Source organism: Filicampus tigris, chromosome 7 (genome assembly GCF_054856515.1).
Source record: "Filicampus tigris isolate MCC_2025a chromosome 7, RoL_Ftig_1.0, whole genome shotgun sequence".
Classification (NCBI taxonomy): domain Eukaryota; kingdom Metazoa; phylum Chordata; class Actinopteri; order Syngnathiformes; family Syngnathidae; genus Filicampus; species Filicampus tigris.
In genome coordinates, this window is record NC_141223.1 from 24333806 (window position 1) to 24355181 (window position 21376).

The window sequence follows — 21376 nt, forward strand, 5'->3', positions numbered from 1 at the left end:
CTGTCCTGGTGGGTATGGTGTTCTCCATGCAGAAATTTATATAGTCTGTAACAGTGTCCGTTAGACTACTAATGTCTTCCCCGTGAGCATCGCTGAAAACTTCCCACACAGTTGTGCTGAAGCAGTCCTTTAAGGCCTCCTCGGCCTCTCCAGACCATCTCTGAACCGTGCGGGTCACAGCTGGCTGCCTGCGGACCAGAGGTTTGTACACAGACTGGAGAGCCACCAGGTTGTGATCAGCTTTGCCCAGCGGGGGGAGGGGCAGTGATGTGTATGCCTCCTTGGTGTTGGCATAGAAAAGGTCCAGTGTTTTATTGTCTCTGGTGTGGCAGGTAAAATTATGTTCCTGACCACACAAAGAAACAGGAAGTGAAGCATGGGGGCTGGGACAATTCCCGCTTTGAATTCTTGGTAGAAGTGAAGCAAGGCATGATGGGAATGTTTTTGCAGATTCATTTTACCTCATTCCTAATGGTTTAGGTAATGTACTGACTGAACGATACTATTCAACCCTTCTGCCTCTTGCGGTATTTTGACCAAAAAATGGACACAATCTTTTCTGAATATTTTCTCACTTTCAAAATGTTCAGTGGCACCAGACAAATCCATACATATATAGTTTCTATCCATCTATCTATCTATCTCTCTCTTTATCTATCTCTCTCTCTCTATCTTCCATACATATATAGTTTCTATCCATCTATCTATCTATCTCTTTATCTCTCTCTCTCTATCGATCTATCGATCTATCTATCTATCTATCTATCTATCGATCTATCTATCTATCTATCTATCTATCTATCTATCTATCTATCTATCTATCTATCTATCTATCCATCTATCTATCTATCTCTTTATCTCTCTCTCTCTATCGATCTATCGATCTATCTATCTATCTATCTATCTATCTATCTATCTATCTATCTATCTATCTATCTATCTATCTATCTATCTATCTATCTATCTATCTATCTATCTATCTATCTATCTATCTATCTATCTATCTATCCATCCTATCTATCTATCCATCCTATCTGATCACAACAAACTCTGACAACTAGTCCAGGTGGTCAACAGTCTCTTTGCCGTGGTTGTAGTTGATATAATTAAAAAAATATTTTTGGCTTTCTTTTCCTTCAAAATTCCCTGAACCATTCAGTCAACAAGTGCGTTTTGTTAAAGTTCTCACTGCACGTCTTCACGTCTGCAGGCGCAGGCTGTGAGCCTCGGCTGGATTGGGCAGCGTCTTCGGAGTCCACCGTCGTCACAACGGTCGGCCGCCCCCGACAGCGGAGCTCCTCCCCGACGTTCGGCAGCAGTTGCACTCGCTCACTCGCCGGCGGAGAACCTCCAGTAACCGCGGCAACGTTGGCCAGAACATTTTATTATTTAACTAATTCGGGGGCTCAACTCATTAATAACCAATTGTTTGTCATTAATAGTCAATTGTTAATAAATTCTAATGTTCATTTGGTTCCCTCTCGCTCTCTCTACACATCATTTGAATTTGGTACAAATAATGAAGTAGTTAAGACATCCGCCAAACCCCTAAAGTGAAATTCCTCTAAGCTCCAGCACAACCGCACGTATTCCTTTGCACACGTGCACGGCTGGCGCGTGTGAACGTATGTGCGTGTACTTACACACGTCTGAAAAGGCACAGCAAAAGGCAAAGCAAAATTTAGCAAATGGCAGCCAATGTCACCCCGGAAGCAGAAACGCTACTGGGATGACCCCAGCATAATCAGAAGGTTCTTATCTTGGCGCCACCTGGAGGATTAGGGCTGTTCACACTCTCAACACTAATTTTATACTTTGGCTGCGTAGTGCACTCGTCACACAAGAGTTTCATTCGGTAATCATTGAAAAATGAACGAAAACACATCAGGTTTACAATGCATCAAAAATCATGATTTAGAATGGGACTCATAAACTCTCACTGCACAGTATAAGTCTATGGGCTGATGTAAGCAGACACACGTACACAGCCTGAAAGTCTTGAGTGCGCGTGAACGTCCGTGCATGTGCACGTGCACGCACGCACATGCACGCGCACACTTTCATATCCACACATGAACATTTGATAAGTACTCTTACTTCACTAAAACACTCTTTGTCATAACTGTCCCATTCATCTCACAAACACACACGCACACACACGCTCACGCGCTCGCGCACGCACGCACGCGCGTACGTTTCTTGTCAATCACAATACAGCTTTTTCTGCATGGAGCGCCACTCCCACAGCGCATACACCAGCCAAAGTAATGAGATCTCATTTGCATACAGCATTTTCATTTTCCAATATGAGCGCGCGTTTTCACTTGCACACGCGCGCACGGCTGAGGCACGTGTACGTGAGTGTATATTCCTGTATGTGCACGCACGCACACACACAACAAATCGACTCACGCAAACTCATGCCACAAGCACATACGTCATCTCGAAGCAAAATCATTAGTTGTCCTTTAGCGCCACATGGTGGATTAAGGCTGTTAACACTCTAAACTCCAATTTTCGATTTTCACGGTTTAGTAGACCCGTCACACAATGTACTCATCGGGTATTCATTGAAAATGCACGAAAACACACCAGGTTTACAGTAAGTCCAAAATCATGCTGTATAATGGGAGTCAATGGGACAAAAAATGGCAAAATACGTCCTGCGTAGTTAAAACAATGAAACCAGCTAACTCATGCAGGACTCATTTTAAAAATGACAGCATGGTGCCATTTTGAACTTCGGCATGTTCTGACCATCTGGGTGAAAGTTCAGCTCCCTCGTGTTATTTTTTTTATGCTTTGGCTTTGATGTAAAATTCTTTGATCTGAAATATCCAAGAAATGGTCAAATACCGCAGGAGGGTTAAACCGGTGGAAGAGTGAGGCATCATCCAGTGTGAATGTGTGCGTATGTGTCGACACGTGTCTCGCAGATGAGCCGTGACTGAAGAAGCTGTGTGTGCGAAAGAGGTTGTCCTTGGTGAGTAGGACAACTCATACTTACCTGGCAGGGGAGATACCATGATCAAGAAGGTGGTTCACCCAGGGTGAGGCTCAGCCATTGCACTCTGGCTGTGCTGACCTCTGCGAATTCCCCAAATGTGGGAATCTCGACTGCACAATTTCTGGTAGTGGGGGACTGCGTTCGCGCTATCCCCTGATAACTTTGTCAAAATCAACACACCTGTCAATTTCTTCTTCTTCTTCTTCTTCTTCATGATGCGCATCGTAGGATACATCTGTCACATAGTAATTGTGGCATAACCATTTCGTCAAACGGACCCTCAGGCCCCGCCGGATGCCCATTTTTTGGGCCGGGGGGTGGTTGATGTCGGCTGACAAATTTTTAAAAAATAGCTGGACTAAGCAAGTGGCTTTTAGTCGGGCCCACTAATCGGCCCTCATGGGTGTGACGTGCTCGCGGGGCGGCGGAATTTAATCTCAGCCTACTCGGTGAAAGGCTTCTTTTTAGGCTTCTTTCTACTCCCGCGTCGACGCGAGCGACAACTGATGTTATAGGGATTGTGGTATTGCCCCTCAGCACCCCCCGCCTCCTCTTGTAATAGTATGCCCCAGTTGTAGGTGGGAGGCGCGGGTTACGTGATGTGAAAATAAGGAAACACAAACACGCTTGAACGCACGTTGTTGTTGCACGTCTCTTCTTACACAAACAAATGCCACATTGATTAACATGACTAACGCATTGTGAAATACGCCATAGCCAAGCAGCTGTGTATAGTGGTTTGCTGGAATGCTTTTATTTTGAAGGAGGGGACGTGTGTAAGATAAATAAGTAACTTGACTACGACTTCTGGCTGCTGTTTGACCCAAATAATTATACGATAAATCGAGCCCGGGGCTCGCAATGCAAGTAAGCACACGCACGTTGGCTAAGTACTACTGGCGAGATTGAAGCGTGTCCACAGCGGGTTCAAATTGTAAATTAGTCAGCTAATGATCTTTAAAAAGCCTCTGCCGTTAGAGCATTTCTCCCGCGGAGATGTCAATTGTGGATGCTTTGTTTTTTGGTCGGAGGGCGGAACGGGGCCGACAATGTTTATGAATATGGCCGAGGGGTCGCGGCCGTAAGGGTACCCAAGTCAAGGGTGGAGGGTCGCGGCCGGACAGACAAAAAATGGTCTAATGCCCAGCTCTGGTAAACTCTCAATACGCATTTGTGGATGCTCAATAGGCATTTGTGACTGTGTTTACGGATATGATTTTTTTGACACATTTGTGGATTGAAATGCGCATTTGTAAATGGTTTTGCTTCAATAATGACCCCATAGATTGGCCAGTACCATTCAAACCCGAGCATCGACAATTCTGGTTGGCTAATACGTCTATCACTCAAACACCAAAGGGGAGGAAAAAAATACATTTTTGAATATAAAATGACACTTTCTTGCGATTGGATTATTGCGCCAGGTCAAACCTCGACGTCGATTGAATTTCGATTTATCGTGCAGCCCTAAACTTATCATTGGGTTCAGCGCAAGCAAAATTAGTGTCCACCAGACATGTCCACGACACGTGTATTGCTGCTTTGCTATTGGACACTTTGGGCCACATAACCCAAAGTACCCAGCAATTGCTCAGCTTTCGTTTCATTTGCAGGCGGGCAAAAACAACACAGTTGCACTAGTCATTACCTAAAATGCGCGTAGTTGTTGTTTGGGCTGTAAATGTGTTTGTTATGGCTATTTGACGTTTGTCACCGTCACTGTAGCTCATCCGGTCAGGAATGAAGTGGACCCCTGTGCCGATATGTAGTTATCGCTTCTCGGCCTTTTGGCTAAGATCAAGTGTAGTATCTGTTCTTATCAGTTGCGTTTGTCTGTCTTACTGGACGAATTGATCGACCCTGATCAAACCTGTGCCATAGCGGGTAGGAAGATCACAGACAGCCTCACGCTGATCCGTGACACAATTTGCTACACAAGAGACAGAAATATGCGGTTAGTAATCTTAAACTTGGACTTTGAGAAGGCCTTCGACCGAGTTTCACATCAATACCTCTTTAGGCTATTGAAAAAATTGGGTCTTCCCCAAAGGTTTATAGGGTGGGTGGAACTGCTGTATCAGAACATTAGCAGCAAATTCATGGTTAATGGGAATTTGACAAAAGCAGTCCAGATTAACTCAGGTGTGCGTCAAGGCTGTCCCTTATCTGCTCTCCTCTATGTTTTATGCATAGAACCACTGGCACAGATTTTGAGACGGGACAAAATGATTAAGGGGGTGAGTATCCCTGGGGGTGGAGGACTTACAACAAAGTGCATCTTGTACATGGACGATTTTAACATCCTGTGTTCAGATCTTTTATCTGTGACAAGGGCCTTGGACTTGACTGACTGGTACGGAAGGGCCTCTGGGTCAAAACTCAATAGAGCTAAGACCCAAGCACAATTTTATGGACCGTGGACCGCGACAGAAAAGACAGGACTACCCCTGACACTGATACAAACGGACCAGAGAATACTTGGGATCAAATTTGGCAAAGATGGGGGCGGGGAAACAAACTGGGGTGACGTGATAGGGAAAGTGAGAAAAAGACTTGGTTTTTGGGGGCTGAGAGACCTGACTATAGAGGGGAAAGTTTTAATTATAAAAGCTGTTATTCTACCCTTGCTTTTATTGACCAGTTCTGTTTTTACCCCAACAAGAAATGTGCTTTTAGATTTGGACCGCGCCTTCTTTCATTTTATCTGGGGCTCCAAGTGGGAGAGACTGAAAAGAGACACCATGAAGAAAACCAAGGAAAATGGAGGAAAAGGAGTGCCGGACCTCCATCTCTTCTTGGGGAGCCAATATGTAGCCCTGCACCTGAGAAATGCGCTTGAACCATCAAGTGCCCAGAAGAGTCAAGCAATGACACGTTTCTGGATGGGTTCATACCTCCGGAAACTAAAATTAATACCGACTGATCATAAAATCCCTGTGTCTTTTAATCTGCCACCATTTTATTCTTTTATCAGGAATTTTTTAAGAAAGTTTGAGTTGGAAAAAGAAGAGTGTCATGTTTTAAAAAATCACAGATCTCTTATCTCTGTTGTGCAGAAGCGGGAAGCAGTGAGTCCAGTTCCCGGCCTCGCATTTGGTGAGCCCACAACGGTTTGGCGCAATGTCAACCATCCTGCCCTCTCAAACAGACTTCGGGACCTGTCATGGATGGTGGCCCATGAAATTCTCCCGGTGAGGTCCGTTATGCACTCCCGAGGAATGTCAGCGTCTTCAAATTGCCCCCGACCTGGTTGTGGCGCCCACGAGTCGGTGAGGCACCTCCTCTGGGAGTGCAGTGCTGCTGTAGACCTGTGGGCGACAGCCGGCCACCTACAATTCCCGGACTTGCCAGCAAGGGAGGCATTAAACGCACAGCTTGTGCTCTATGGGGTGAGCCAGTTGGAAAACACTAAAGAACACTTTGAAAAGCAGTGGCTCACCCTCGCCGCCATCAAAGACGCCATCTGGACCTCCAGAAACTTGCTGGTAAGGAGACACAGACAGACCCCCCCTGTGGCTGTGCTCCGAATGGCCGCAGCTACCCTGACAGCTGCTGGCGGCAGGCCAAGGACGCAGCCACCAAGAAGAGTCGTCTGTGCCCACCCGGAGGAGGGAACCGAAGCTACACATAAAAGGTCTTGGCAGCGACGGTCTGGTTCACCGGGAGAGACTGCTGAAAAGGAACAAGAGGGGTGAGGAACTCCTATGGGCGCCCTGAGAGGACCGGAGGAATGCTGTTTGAAAGGGTAGGATGAGGTCCCAATTACTAACCTGGTTGTGGCGCCCACGAGTCGGTGAGGCACCTCCTCTGGGAGTGCAGTGCTGCTGTAGACCTGTGGGCGACAGCCGGCCACCTACAATTCCCGGACTTGCCAGCAAGGGAGGCATTAAACGCACAGCTTGTGCTCTATGGGGTGAGCCAGTTGGAAAACACTAAAGAACACTTTGAAAAGCAGTGGCTCACCCTCGCCGCCATCAAAGACGCCAGCTGACTCTTGTTTACCAATCATATTTCTTCTTCTACTCATAAACGCTGCAATGACAATGTCACTACCATCACTTACAGGCCAATACCAGCTGCTCACAGTACCACCACCCTCACTAGCTCCCCCTGCAGGCCCTCATTATCATTACCACTATCGGACAATTTTCCCATTGAAACCATCACCGGCAGACGCTTCCCTTGCACACACAAACAACGTGGTTTTAACAGTGGTAACCTAGTATATGTTAATACTGCTCATTCGTACCACCATGAGCGCACGTCCAGCACAATAATTAATCTGGCCGTGCTGAACGTACGCTCCCTTTTAAACAAAACTTTTATCATAAACGACCTGATTTTAGACAATAATTTACATGGTATACTTTTGTCTGAGACATGGCTTGGTACAGATGCTCCAGTTGCTCTCAACGAGGCTTGCCCACCGAATTTTAACTTTTTATTTTCTACAAGGGATGGCAAAAGAGGAGGCGGGACTGCATCAATTTTTATTAATACTCTTTTATCAAAGGAGATCATTTTTAGCAGCTATTTATCGTTTGAACACCATGCCTTTGTTTTTAGCGGTCCCCCTATTCTCTGCATTACCGTCTATAGACCTCCCCATCATTCCACTTCTTTTATTACAGAATTTTCAGAATTCTTATCCATTTTATATTCCAGTTATAACAGGATATTAATAACTGGCGATTTTAATATACACATGGACAACATCTCGGACCCACTATCCAGAGATTTTTCAAACCTTTTAAACTGCTTGGATTTTAAACAGCACGTCTTGCAGCCAACTCACAACAGAGGACACACCCTGGATTTGGTTATAACCTATGGCTTGTCTGCTGGTGTGTCCTCTGTTGTCGACTTGGCAGTGTCAGACCACTACTGTGTCTATTTTAACATCGCCAGTTTTAACCATCTAGCAGTCCCGGTCAGAACAGTGAAGAAACGCTACCTATCTTCTGAGGTGGCTGCAAATTTTATCGAGATCTTAAAAAACACTCCTGCTGACATTTTACCTGCACCCTGTGATCTTATTGTTGACAATTTTAACCTACATCTTAAATCATCATTAGATTCAGTAGCTCCACTTTTAATTAAAACAACAAAAACAAAGACTGTACCCCCGTGGAGAAACAATGCTATCAAAATATCAAAGAGAAAATGCAGGAGTGCAGAGAGGAGGTGGAGAAAAAGTAAACTTACAGTACACTATGAAATTTTATGCGAACAACTGAAATCCTACAATAAAACAGTAAAACTGGCAAGATCTTCCTATTTCTCAAACCTCATTACAGTCAATAAAAACAACCCCAGGGTTCTCTTCTCCACCTTTGAACTTTTAACTAGTTCTGATTTTAATAAGTCCCCACAGAGACCAACAGATGCTCTCTGTGAGGACTTTGCAGACCACTTCAGACGTAAAATCGATGACATAAGATCCAGTCTTTTAGCCCGTCAAAACACAAGTTTTAATAAACCCGGACAATCATATTTACATGAGGAAACACTGGAAAGTTTTGCCCTGGTTGATGCAAGGACACTTGTTCGAGTTTTCTCCCAGGTAAACCCAACAACCTGCCTTTTGGATCCAATTCCCACATTTCTTTTTAAGACATTTTATGGATTTTTTGAAGAACAAATTTTAAATATAGTCAATTGCTCTCTTCAGACAGGCGTCTTCCCCGCTGCCTTTAAAACGGCGGTGGTGAAGCCCCTTCTGAAGAAGAGCGGTTCTGACCCGAGCGTTTTTAATAACTACAGACCCGTATCCAACTTACCGTTTTTAAGTAAGATTTTAGAAAAACTGGTTTTCATCCAGTTGAATCATTTTTTAAATACAAATAATATTTTGGAGAAATATCAATCTGGTTTTAGGATGAACCACAGTACGGAGACTGCTCTTTTAAGGATCTTAAATGATATTAGGTGCACTGCAGACGTGAGAAAACTCACAGTCTTGGTGCTACTGGATCTAAGCGCTGCTTTTGATACAGTAGATCACCAAATTTTATTAAATAGACTTAAAAATCTAGTGGGCATCTCTGGTACTGTTTTTGACTGGTTTTATTCCTATCTCGCAGACCGATATTTCTTTGTAAGTATGGATACTTGTTCCTCTAAAACTCATGAAATTAAATGTGGGGTTCCTCAAGGTTCGATTTTAGGCCCCTTACTTTTTAATCTTTATATGCTTCCCCTCGGGGATGTCATCAGGGGACACGGCATCAGCTTTCACAGCTATGCTGATGACACGCAGCTGTATATTGCCGTGTCTCCTGATGACACAGGACCCATTGATACCCTTTTAAATTGCATTTTAGATATCAAGTCATGGATGGCAGATAATTTCCTACAGCTCAATGAGGACAAGACTGAGGTTTTAGTTATCGGTCCCGAAGGTCAGAGAGAGAAGCTTTTACCAAAACTACACATTTTTAATCCCTCACACAGTGTGAAGAACCTTGGCGTCATTTTTGACTCTGAGCTCAGTTTTATTCCTCATATTAAAAATGTAACCAAGATTGGTTTTTATCACCTTAAGAATATCGCCAGAGTCCGCCCGTTTCTCTCTCAGGCTAACACGGAAGTGCTGATGCATGCCTTTATTTCCTGTCGTTTAGATTACTGTAATGCCCTGCTCTCTGGCCTCCCGAAAAAGAGCATTTCACCACTGCAACTACTGCAGAATTCAGCCGCTCGGGTGCTGACGAGAACCAGAGGGCGGGAGCACATTACGCCAGTTGTGAAATTGCTGCATTGGCTCCCTGTGTGTTTCAGGATCGATTTTAAAGTACTTTTATTAGTTTATAAATGTGTTAATGGTCTTGGGCCATCTTATTTATCTGATTTGCTTTTATCATACCAGCCCTCGCGGATCCTGAGGTCCTCTGGCGCCGGCCTTTTATTTATTCCAAGGGTGAGGACCAAAATGCATGGCGAGGCTGCATTCAGCCATTTTGGTCCTCACCTTTGGAATAGCCTGCCAGAGGATGTCAGGTCTGCAGAGACTGTTGATATTTTTAAGAGGAAGCTCAAGACACACCTTTTTAGTTTGGCTTTCAACAACTTTTAAATAATTTATCTTTTCTTTTGATTGAAGATAATTCTATGTTTTGCTTTGAATGTTTTAAAGCACTTTGAGTTGCATTTTTATGTATGAAAAGTGCTATATAAATAAAATGTGATTGATTGATTGATTGATTGATGTGATCTGGACCTCCAGAAACTTGCTGGTAAGGAGACACAGACAGACCCCCCCTGTGGCTGTGCTCCGAATGGCCGCAGCTACCCTGACAGCTGCTGGCGGCAGGCCAAGGACGCAGCCACCAAGAAGAGTCGTCTGTGCCCACCCGGAGGAGGGAACCGAAGCTACACATAAAAGGTCTTGGCAGCGACGGTCTGGTTCACCGGGAGAGACTGCTGAAAAGGAACAAGAGGGGTGAGGAACTCCTATGGGCGCCCTGAGAGGACCGGAGGAATGCTGTTTGAAAGGGTAGGATGAGGTCCCAATTACTAAGGACACTACGCTTCTGTACAACAGGCTTGATATGTTCTATCTAATCTGTCTTTTAAATTTCAGTATATTATGCATAGTTTACCTGGTATTATAAAGGTTAACATGATGACTTTTAAGCTAACAAGGATATTGTTTGAACATGTTGTTTTGTGAATAGAGCTTTGCTCCATATTGGAGAGATGTGACTAACATTTGTCCATTGTAACAATAAAACTTGTTCAAAAGAAAAAAAATCTGTTCTTATCAGTTCAATATCTGATACGTCTCCTATCTGGGGACTATATATTAAATTGATTTTTGGAACTGGGAGATGGAAAAGGGGCTTGCTCCGTCCACTCCATGCATCGACCTGGTATTGCAGTATCTCCAGGAATGGTGCACCCCCTCTGCTGGTTAACAACAAGCATTAAACTTGGTCTGACGTTTCACGGTGGTGTTTCGGTCTTTGCAGCCAATACTCATGATTACGAATGCCCCATGTCGCAGTATCCTAAGAAGTGAAGGCAAGACTTCTGATGTTGAAAGTTTGCAATATCATTTCAGAAGGATATAGTTTAGTATTTTATTTTAATCTTTTTCCCTTACAAGATAGAAAAACAATTAAAAGAATACAAAGTCATAGTTTTATCAAGAAAGACCTTTGTTTCCCACCATAAGAAAACATTGTCTTGCTCTGCCCACGCTACTCCAAAAAGAGCTAAAGTAAAAAAGGATATTTGTCATACTTCAAATTTTATTAAAATGCTGTTACACCACTCGATGTCAGCAGCGTAAAATTATGTTCCTGACCACACAAAGAAACAGGAAGTGAAGCATGGGGGCTGGGACAATTCCCGCTTTGAATTCTTGGTAGAAGTGAAGCAAGGCATGATGGGAATGTTTTTGCAGATTCATTTTACCTCATTCCTAATGGTTTAGGTAATGTACTGACTGAACGATACTATTCAACCCTTCTGCCTCTTGCGGTATTTTGACCAAAAAATGGACACAATCTTTTCTGAATATTTTCTCACTTTCAAAATGTTCAGTGGCACCAGACAAATCCATACATATATAGTTTCTATTCATCTATCTATCTATCTCTCTCTTTATCTATCTCTCTCTCTCTATCTTCCATACATATATAGTTTCTATCCATCTATGTATCTATCTCTTTATCTATCTCTCTCTCTCTCTATCGATCTATCTATCTATCTATCTATCCATCCTATCTAATCACAACAAACTCTGACAACTAATCCAGGTGGTCAACAGTCTCTTTGCCGTGGTTGTAGTTGATATAATTAAAAAAATATTTTTGGCTTTTTTTCTTCAAAATTCCCTGAACCATTCAGTCAACAAGTGCGTTTAGTTAAAGTTCTCACTGCACGTCTTCACGTCTGCAGGCGCAGGCTGTGAGCCTCGGCTGGATTGGGCAGCGTCTTCGGAGTCCACCGTCGTCACAACGGTCGGCCGCCCCCGACAGCGGAGCTCCTCCCCGACGTTCGGCAGCAGTTGCACTCGCTCACTCGCCGGCGGAGAACCTCCAGTAACCGCGGCAACGTTGGCCAGAACATTTTATTATTTAACTAATTCGGGGGCTCAACTCATTAATAACCAATTGTTTGTCATTAATAGTCAATTGTTAATAAACTCTAATGTTCATTTGGTTCCCTCTCGCTCTCTCTACACATCATTTGAATTTGGTACAAATAATGAAGTAGTTAAGACATCCGCCAAACCCCTAAAGTGAAATTCCTCTAAGCTCCAGCACAACCGCACGTATTCCTTTGCACACGTGCACGGCTGGCGCGTGTGAACGTATGTGCGTGTACTTACACACGTCTGAAAAGGCACAGCAAAAGGCAAAGCAAAATTTAGCAAATGGCAGCCAATGTCACCCCGGAAGCAGAAACGCTACTGGGATGACCCCAGCATAATCAGAAGGTTCTTATCTTGGCGCCACCTGGAGGATTAGGGCTGTTCACACTCTCAACACTAATTTTATACTTTGGCTGCGTAGTGCACTCGTCACACAATAGTTTCATTCGGTAATCATTGAAAAATGCACGAAAACACATCAGGTTTACAATGCATCAAAAATCATGATTTAGAATGGGACTCATAAACTCTCACTGCACAGTATAAGTCTGTGGGCTGATGTAAGCAGACACACGTACACAGCCTGAAAGTCTTGAGTGCGAGTGAACGTCCGTGCATGTGCACATGCACGCACATGCACGCGCACACATTCATATCCACACATGAACATTTGGTAAGTACTCTTACTTCACTAAAATACTCTGTCATAACTGTCCCATTCATCTCACAAACACACACGCACGCACGCACACACGCACACACACGCTCACGCGCTCGCGCACGCACGCATGCACATACGTTTCTTGTCAATCACAATACAGCTTTTTATGCATGGAGCGCCACTCCCACAGCGCATACATCAGCGAAAGCAATGAGATTTGCATACAGCATTTTCATTTTCCAATATGAGCGCGCGTTTTCACTTGCACACGCGCGCACGGCTGAGGCACGTGTACGTGAGTGTATATTCCTGTATGTGCACGCACGCACACACACAACAAATCGACTCACGCAAACTCATGCCACAAGCACATACGTCATCTCGAAGCAAAATCATTAGTTGTCCTTTAGCGCCACATGGTGGATTAGGGCTGTTAACACTCTAAACTCCAATTTTCGATTTTCACGGTTTAGTAGACCCGTCACACAATGTACTCATCGGGTATTCATTGAAAATGCACGAAAACACACCAGGTTTACAGTAAGTCCAAAACCATGCTGTTTAATGGGAGTCAATGGGACAAAAAATGGCAAAATACGTCCTGCGTAGTTAAAACAATGAAACCAGCTAACTCATGCAGGACTCATTTTAAAAATGACAGCATGGTGCCATTTTGAACTTCGGCATGTTCTGACCATCTGGGTGAAAGTTCAGCTTCCTCGTGTTATTTTTTTTATGCTTTGGCTTTGATGTAAAATTCTTTGATCTGAAATATCCAAGAAATGGTCAAATACCGCAGGAGGGTTAAACCGGTGGAAGAGTGAGGCATCATCCAGTGTGAATGTGTGCGTATGTGTCGACACGTGTCTCGCAGATGAGCCGTGACTGAAGAAGCTGTGTGTGCGAAAGAGGTTGTCCTTGGTGAGTAGGACAACTCATACTTACCTGGCAGGGGAGATACCATGATCAAGAAGGTGGTTCATCCAGGGTGAGGCTCAGCCATTGCACTCTGGCTGTGCTGACCTCTGCCAATTCCCCAAATGTGGGAATCTCGACTGCACAATTTCTGGTAGTGGGGGACTGCGTTCGCGCTATCCCCTGATAACTTTGTCAAAATCAACACACCTGTCAATTTCTTCTTCTTCTTCTTCATGATGCGCATCGTAGGATACATCTGTCAGATAGTAATTGTGGCATAACCATTTTGTCAAACGGACCCTCAGGCCCCGCCGCATGCCCGTTTTTTGGGCCGGGGGGTGGTTGGTGTCGGCTGACAAATTTTTAAAAAATAGCTGGACTAAGCAAGTGGCTTTTAGTCAGGCCCACTAATCGGCCCTCATGGGTGCGACGTGCTCGCTGGGCGGCGGAATTTAATCTCAGCCTACTCGGTGAAAGGCTTCTTTTTAGGCTTCTTTCTACTCCCGCGTCGACGCGAGCGACAACTGATGTTATAGGGATTGTGGTATTGCCCCTCAGCACCCCCCGCCTCCTCTTGTAATAGTATGCCCCAGTTGTAGGTGGGAGGCGCGGGTTACGTGATGTGAAAATAAGGAAACACAAACACGCTTGAACGCACGTTGTTGTTGCACGTCTCTTCTTACACAAACAAATGCCACATTGATTAACATGACTAACGCATTGTGAAATACGCCATAGCCAAGCAGCTGTGTATAGTGGTTTGCTGGAATGCTTTTATTTTGAAGGAGGGGACGTGTGGAAGATAAATAAGTAACTTGACTACGACTTCTGGCTGCTGTTTGACCCAAATAATTATACGATAAATCGAGCCCGGGGCTCGCAATGCAAGTAAGCACACGCACGTTGGCTAAGTACTACTGGCGAGATTGAAGCGTGTCCACAGCGGGTTCAAATTGTAAATTAGTCAGCTAATGATCTTTAAAAAGCCTCTGCCGTTAGAGCATTTCTCCCGCGGAGATGTCAATTGTGGATGCTTTGTTTTTTGGTCGCAGGGCGGAACGGGGCCGACAATGTTTATGAATATGGCCGAGGGGTCGCGGCCGTAAGGGTACCCAAGTCAAGGGTGGAGGGTCGCGGCCGGACAGACAAAAAATGGTCTAATGCCCAGCTCTGGTAAACTCTCAATACGCATTTGTGGATGCTCAATAGGCATTTGTGACTGTGTTTACGGATATGATTTTTTTGACACATTTGTGGATTGAAATGCGCATTTGTAAATGGTTTTGCTTCAATAATGACCCCATAGATTGGCCAGTACCATTCAAACCCGAGCATCGACAATTCTGGTTGGCTAATACGTCTATCACTCAAACACCAAAGGGGAGGAAAAAAATACATTTTTGAATATAAAATGACACTTTCTTGCGATTGGATTATTGCGCCAGGTCAAACCTCGACGTCGATTAAATTTCGATTTATCGTGCAGCCCTAAACTTATCATTGGGTTCAGCGCAAGCAAAATTAGTGTCCACCAGACATGTCCACGACACGTGTATTGCTGCTTTGCTATTGGACACTTTGGGCCACATAACCCAAAGTACCCAGCAATTGCTCAGCTTTCGTTTCATTTGCAGGCGGGCAAAAACAACACAGTTGCACTAGTCATTACCTAAAATGCGTGTAGTTGTTGTTTGGGCTGTAAATGTGTTTGTTATGGCTATTTGACGTTTGTCACCGTCACTGTAGCTCATCCGGTCGGGAATGAAGTGGACCCCTGTGCCGATATGTAGTTATCGCTTCTCGGCCTTTTGGCTAAGATCAAGTGTAGTATCTGTTCTTATCTTTCTTATCCGCTTCTTATCCGCGATCACCTCCTTTGGTTGTGTGTTCTACGCCTGTTGTGGCAAAGAGCTAATTCACAGGGGGATATATTGTCCTAACGGTTTGTGTTGAAAATCGCTTTTTTTTTCTTAGGTCGGGTGCTGACGGTAAGTTGTTTGTTTTCCTTTAATTTTGTGGTCCTCCCACCATGTCGGCCACTTATGCCGGCATGCGGAGGTACCACAGTGTACGCTTCACCTTTAAGGACACTGGTGGAGGGACCCCGGGGATGTCCAGGTTGGACTTCTCCAGGAAATATGTCCAACAGACCTTAAAGTTTAAAGCTAATGAGCTTAATTGTATAATAACTTTGCCGTTTAGTAAAGGATTTGATGTTAGCTTTAATTCTGCTGCAAACCTTCGAGAATTTTGGACCCGGTTTGAAAATGTAAAAGCCCAGTTTTCTGTGTTTAACGTTGAGAAACTGACTGATAATGCTGCCAAAACAGTTATTGTCAGAATGTTCAATGAGACAGTTAACGCAGACGACATTTGTTTTTGGCTGGGTAGATATTGCGCGGTAAAAGGTCAGGCTGTGAAGGTGAGGGATGCGGACGGCATTTGGAATTGCGCTTGGCGGGTACCCATCCAGCAATGGCAGGACCCTCAGGGCTTCCAGGGCCTGAAACATCTCCCATCCATGATAGTCTTGGGCGAAAACCGAGGCTACATCCACTACCAAGGTCAACCCAAGCTCTGCCACAAATGTGGTGAGCACGGGCACCTGGCAGAAGCATGTGAGCAAATCATTTGTGGGAAATGTAGAGTAATTGGGCATACTTTTGAAGAATGTACCAATGGCAGAAAGTGCAATCTCTGTGGGGAATCAAACCACCTCTACAGAAATTGTCCAAAATCATTTGCCAACAAATTGAAGGCCGGAAAAGAAATGGGACCGCTTAATGGAAATGAAGGCAACAAACAAATTGAAAGTCATCAGAAAAATTCAAATCTCCCTCCAAAACCTGTCATTGGAGTAGAGGAAACCGGTGAGGAGGGGGAGGGGTGTGTATCGGCTCCACAGCTTAATGGAAATGAAAGCAACAAACAAATTGGAAGTCATCAGGAAAATTCAAATCTCCCTCCAAAACCTGTCATTGGAGTAGAGGAAACAGGTGAGGAGGGGGAGGGGCATGTATTGGCTCCACCAACAGGGAGCTCAGAAGAAAGTGGCATGTTGCAAGACCCGCCCACAAGCGAATCAAGTGAAGCCATCTTACAGCAGACTGACAGTGAGGACACTCAGATCCCTTGTGCACAAAAATCCAAAAGGCTAGCATCTGAAAGGTCTTCTGAGTCCCCTTTGACTTTAGAGAAGAGGGGAAAGCTTTGGAGCTCAGACAGTGAGGTGGATGAGCCCAGAGTTTTCCCCTGCAGCACACCAAATGAGCTCTCCTTTTTAAATATTAAATTGCAATCAACGCCCAAAAGTCACAATACCATGAATTTAAGGTTGCGTGAGAAACCATCACCAAAAGTTTCTCGGAGAAATGATCATGTACCCAACTCTCCTGCCGTACATATGAAGGAGGAACTGCAGTCTCGAGAAATAACTTAATGGACGGTTTTAATACTCCCTTTTGTGTTTTAATTTTAAATCATACCTGCAACTCTCACATTCTCAACTATAAATGTTAGAAGTGTGAAATCAAGGATTAGAGCCCAGAACGTCTTGTCCTTTTTAAAAACTATTAAGTCTGATGTGTTTTTAATCCAAGAATGTGGTCTACCTTTTTTAAGAAATTACAAACAGTGGGAGGAAATGTGGCCACACCCATCATTATGGAGTGGCTCAAATGAAAATCGAAATGACGGGGTGGCCATTTTAATAAACAATTCCCAAATTGAGGTTAAAAGGAGCACGGTGGTGGAAAATGGACGAGCACTGTTCGCACACCTAACATTTATAGGACAGGATTTTAACCTTTTAAATATTTATGGGTCTAATGATAAACATGATAGGTATGAACTTTTAGAAAACCTGCAGCCCCACATGCTAGGTCGCGCACCATTAATTATAGGAGGGGATTTTAATTGTGTTTTAAATATAAGGGATAGAAAGGGAGCTGGGGAGGATTTTAAAGTGGACAAAACATCTGTTTTACTGAATGACATGTGTCGGGTTTTTAAATTAGTCGATTGTTTTAAAACCATGCATCCAAGAGAGGAGGGCTTCACGTGGTTCAGTAGTGATAGCACCAGAGCCTCTCGCATAGACTACATATTTACACGTGATTGGCCACCGACGGATGCTAGATTAACGCCTGTTTTCTTCTCAGACCACCTAGTACTGTCATGTACTCTTTCACCGCCTTCTGGTGTCACCATTGGAGGAGGACTGTGGAAGATGAACTGCTCCCTGCTGGAGGATGAGGCCTTGGTTGCTAAATACAGGGAGCAGTACAAGGACTGGCAAACACTTCAAGACTTGTACGAATCGAGGGCACAGTGGTGGGAAATGATAAAGCTAAGAACTCAGAGCTTTTTTAAAAGAGCAGGTAAGGAAAAAAAAAGGAAGGAAATGAAACACATGCTGGGCCTGCAAAACAGACTACAAAGGTATTTTAATTTATCACAAAAGGGCATTAATTTTAATGAGGAAATTAAACAGGTCAAAAAGGAACTGAGACTTCTAGCAAATATCAAAAGTAGAGGTGTAATATTAAGGAGCAAAGAAAAAGAAATAGAGGAAGGAGAAAAATGTACCAGGTATTTCTTCAAAAAAATTATGAGCAAGGGTGGGGGTATCTTCAAGCTGCAAAAAGGAAATGGAGTGATAACGGAAATTAGCAGTGAAATAAACCAGGAAGTCGAAACTTACTACCAGAGACTGTATGACAAGAAAGATACTCAATCAGAGACAATGTCAGAAGTATTACATTTCATTGAGAAAACCGTGACTGACAAAGTGTTATTAACTCAAGATTTTACCCGAGAGGAAATAAATAAATGTGTAAGACAATTCAAAAAAGCAAAGTCTCCAGGAGAGGACGGCCTCTGCCTTGAGTTCTATTTGACCTTTTGGGACTTGTTGGCACCAGATTTAATCACTGTTTTTAATGAGTTGGACAAAACAAGACGACTACCAGATAGCTTCAGAGTAGGGATAGTTGCACTATTGCACAAAAAGGGAGACAAGACTGACCTTGGTAACTGGCGACCCATTACGCTTTTAAATGTTGATTGCAAACTTTTTAGTAAACTTTTAGCTATGCGTTTGTCTGTCTTACTGGACGAATTGATCGACCCTGATCAAACCTGTGCCATAGCGGGTAGGAAGATCACAGACAGCCTCACGCTGATCCGTGACACAATTTGCTACACAAGAGACAGAAATATGCGGTTAGTAATCTTAAACTTGGACTTTGAGAAGGCCTTCGACCGAGTTTCACATCAATACCTCTTTAGGCTATTGAAAAAATTGGGTCTCCCCCAAAGGTTTATAGGGTGGGTGGAACTGCTGTATCAGAACATTAGCAGCAAATTCATGGTTAATGGGAATTTGACAAAAGCAGTCCAGATTAACTCAGGTGTGCGTCAAGGCTGTCCCTTATCTGCTCTCCTCTATGTTTTATGCATAGAACCACTGGCACAGATTTTGAGACGGGACAAAATGATTAAGGGGGTGAGTATCCCTGGGGGCGGAGGACTTACAACAAAGTGCATCTTGTACATGGACGATTTTAACATCCTGTGTTCAGATCTTTTATCTGTGACAAGGGCCTTGGACTTGACTGACTGGTACGGAAGGGCCTCTGGGTCAAAACTCAATAGAGCTAAGACCCAAGCACAATTTTATGGACCGTGGACCGCGATAGAAAAGACAGGACTACCCCTGACACTGATACAAACGGACCAGAGAATACTTGGGATCAAATTTGGCAAAGATGGGGGCGGGGAAACAAACTGGGGTGACGTGATAGGGAAAGTGAGAAAAAGACTTGGTTTTTGGGGGCTGAGAGACCTGACTATAGAGGGGAAAGTTTTAATTATAAAAGCTGTTATTCTACCCTTGCTTTTATTGACCAGTTCTGTTTTTACCCCAACAAGAAATGTGCTTTTAGATTTGGACCGCGCCTTCTTTCATTTTATCTGGGGGTCCAAGTGGGAGAGACTGAAAAGAGACACCATGAAGAAAACCAAGGAAAATGGAGGAAAAGGAGTGCCGGACCTCCATCTCTTCTTGGGGAGCCAATATGTAGCCCTGCACCTGAGAAATGCGCTTGAACCATCAAGTGCCCAGAAGAGCCAAGCAATGACACGTTTCTGGATGGGTTCATACCTCCGGAAACTAAAATTAATACCGACTGATCATAAAATCCCTGTGTCTTTTAATCTGCCACCATTTTATTCTTTTATCAGGAATTTTTTAAGAAAGTTTGAGTTGGAAAAAGAAGAGTGTCATGTTTTAAAAAATCACAGATCTCTTATCTCTGTTGTGCAGAAGCGGGAAGCAGTGAGTCCAGTTCCCGGCCTCGCATTTGGTGAGCCCACAACGGTTTGGCGCAATGTCAACCATCCTGCCCTCTCAAACAGACTTCGGGACCTGTCATGGATGGTGGCTCATGAAATTCTCCCGGTGAGGTCCGTTATGCACTCCCGAGGAATGTCAGCGTCTTCAAATTGCCCCCGACCTGGTTGTGGCGCCCACGAGTCGGTGAGGCACCTCCTCTGGGAGTGCAGTGCTGCTGTAGACCTGTGGGCGACAGCCGGCCACCTACAATTCCCGGACTTGCCAGCAAGGGAGGCATTAAACGCACAGCTTGTGCTCTATGGGGTGAGCCAGTTGGAAAACCCTAAAGAACACTTTGAAAAGCAGTGGCTCACCCTCGCCGCCATCAAAGACGCCATCTGGACCTCCAGAAACTTGCTGGTAAGGAGACACAGACAGACCCCCCCTGTGGCTGTGCTCCGAATGGCCGCAGCTACCCTGACAGCTGCTGGCGGCAGGCCAAGGACGCAGCCACCAAGAAGAGTCGTCTGTGCCCACCCGGAGGAGGGAACCGAAGCTACACATAAAAGGTCTTGGCAGCGACGGTCTGGTTCACCGGGAGAGACTGCTGAAAAGGAACAAGAGGGGTGAGGAACTCCTATGGGCGCCCTGAGAGGACCGGAGGAATGCTGTTTGAAAGGGTAGGATGAGGTCCCAATTACTAAGGACACTACGCTTCTGTACAACAGGCTCGATATGTTCTATCTAATCTGTCTTTTAAATTTCAGTATATTATGCATAGTTTACCTGGTATTATTAAGGTTAACATGATGACTTTTAAGCTAACAAGGATATTGTTTGAACATGTTGTTTTGTGAATAGAGCTGTGCTCCATATTGGAGAGATGTGACTAACATTTGTCCATTGTAACAATAAAACTTGTTCAAAAGAAAAAAAAAATCTGTTCTTATCTTTGGCTAAGTCCGCGATCACCTCCTTTGGTTGTGTGTTCTACGCCTGTTGTGGCAAAGAGCTAATTCACAGGGGGATATATTGTCCTAACGGTTTGTGTTGAAAATCGCTTTTTTTTCTTAGGTCGGGTGCTGGCGGTAAGTTGTTTGTTTTCCTTTAATTTTGTGGTCCTCCCACCATGTCGGCCACTTATGCCGGCATGCGGAGGTACCACAGTGTACGCTTCACCTTTAAGGACACTGGTGGAGGGACCCCGGGGATGTCCAGGTTGGACTTCTCCAGGAAATATGTCCAACAGACCTTAAAGTTTAAAGCTAATGAGCTTAATTGTATAATAACTTTGCCGTTTAGTAAAGGATTTGATGTTAGCTTTAATTCTGCTGCAAACCTTCGAGAATTTTGGAC

General features: G+C 44.3%; 4 non-coding genes and 1 pseudogene across 4 annotated transcripts; all 5 read left to right on the plus strand.

Moving 5' to 3' along the window:
* The first annotated feature begins 2999 nt into the window (after nt 1-2999).
* LOC147145330 (U1 spliceosomal RNA) lies at nt 3000-3163 on the plus strand. The gene has a single exon (XR_015087668.1). It is a non-coding gene; the product is annotated as a U1 spliceosomal RNA (small nuclear RNA).
* A 1615-nt stretch (nt 3164-4778) lies between these two features.
* LOC147145331 (U2 spliceosomal RNA) lies at nt 4779-4974 on the plus strand. Its single transcript, XR_015087656.1, has one exon. It is a non-coding gene; the product is annotated as a U2 spliceosomal RNA (small nuclear RNA).
* A 5750-nt stretch (nt 4975-10724) lies between these two features.
* On the plus strand, nt 10725-10912 carry LOC147145332 (U2 spliceosomal RNA). Its single transcript, XR_015087651.1, has one exon. It is a non-coding gene; the product is annotated as a U2 spliceosomal RNA (small nuclear RNA).
* Nucleotides 10913-13705: 2793 nt separating this feature from the next.
* Nucleotides 13706-13869, plus strand: LOC147145333 (U1 spliceosomal RNA). Its single transcript, XR_015087703.1, has one exon. It is a non-coding gene; the product is annotated as a U1 spliceosomal RNA (small nuclear RNA).
* A 1609-nt stretch (nt 13870-15478) lies between these two features.
* LOC147145334 (U2 spliceosomal RNA) lies at nt 15479-15562 on the plus strand (annotated as a pseudogene).
* Nucleotides 15563-21376: the final 5814 nt, after the last annotated feature.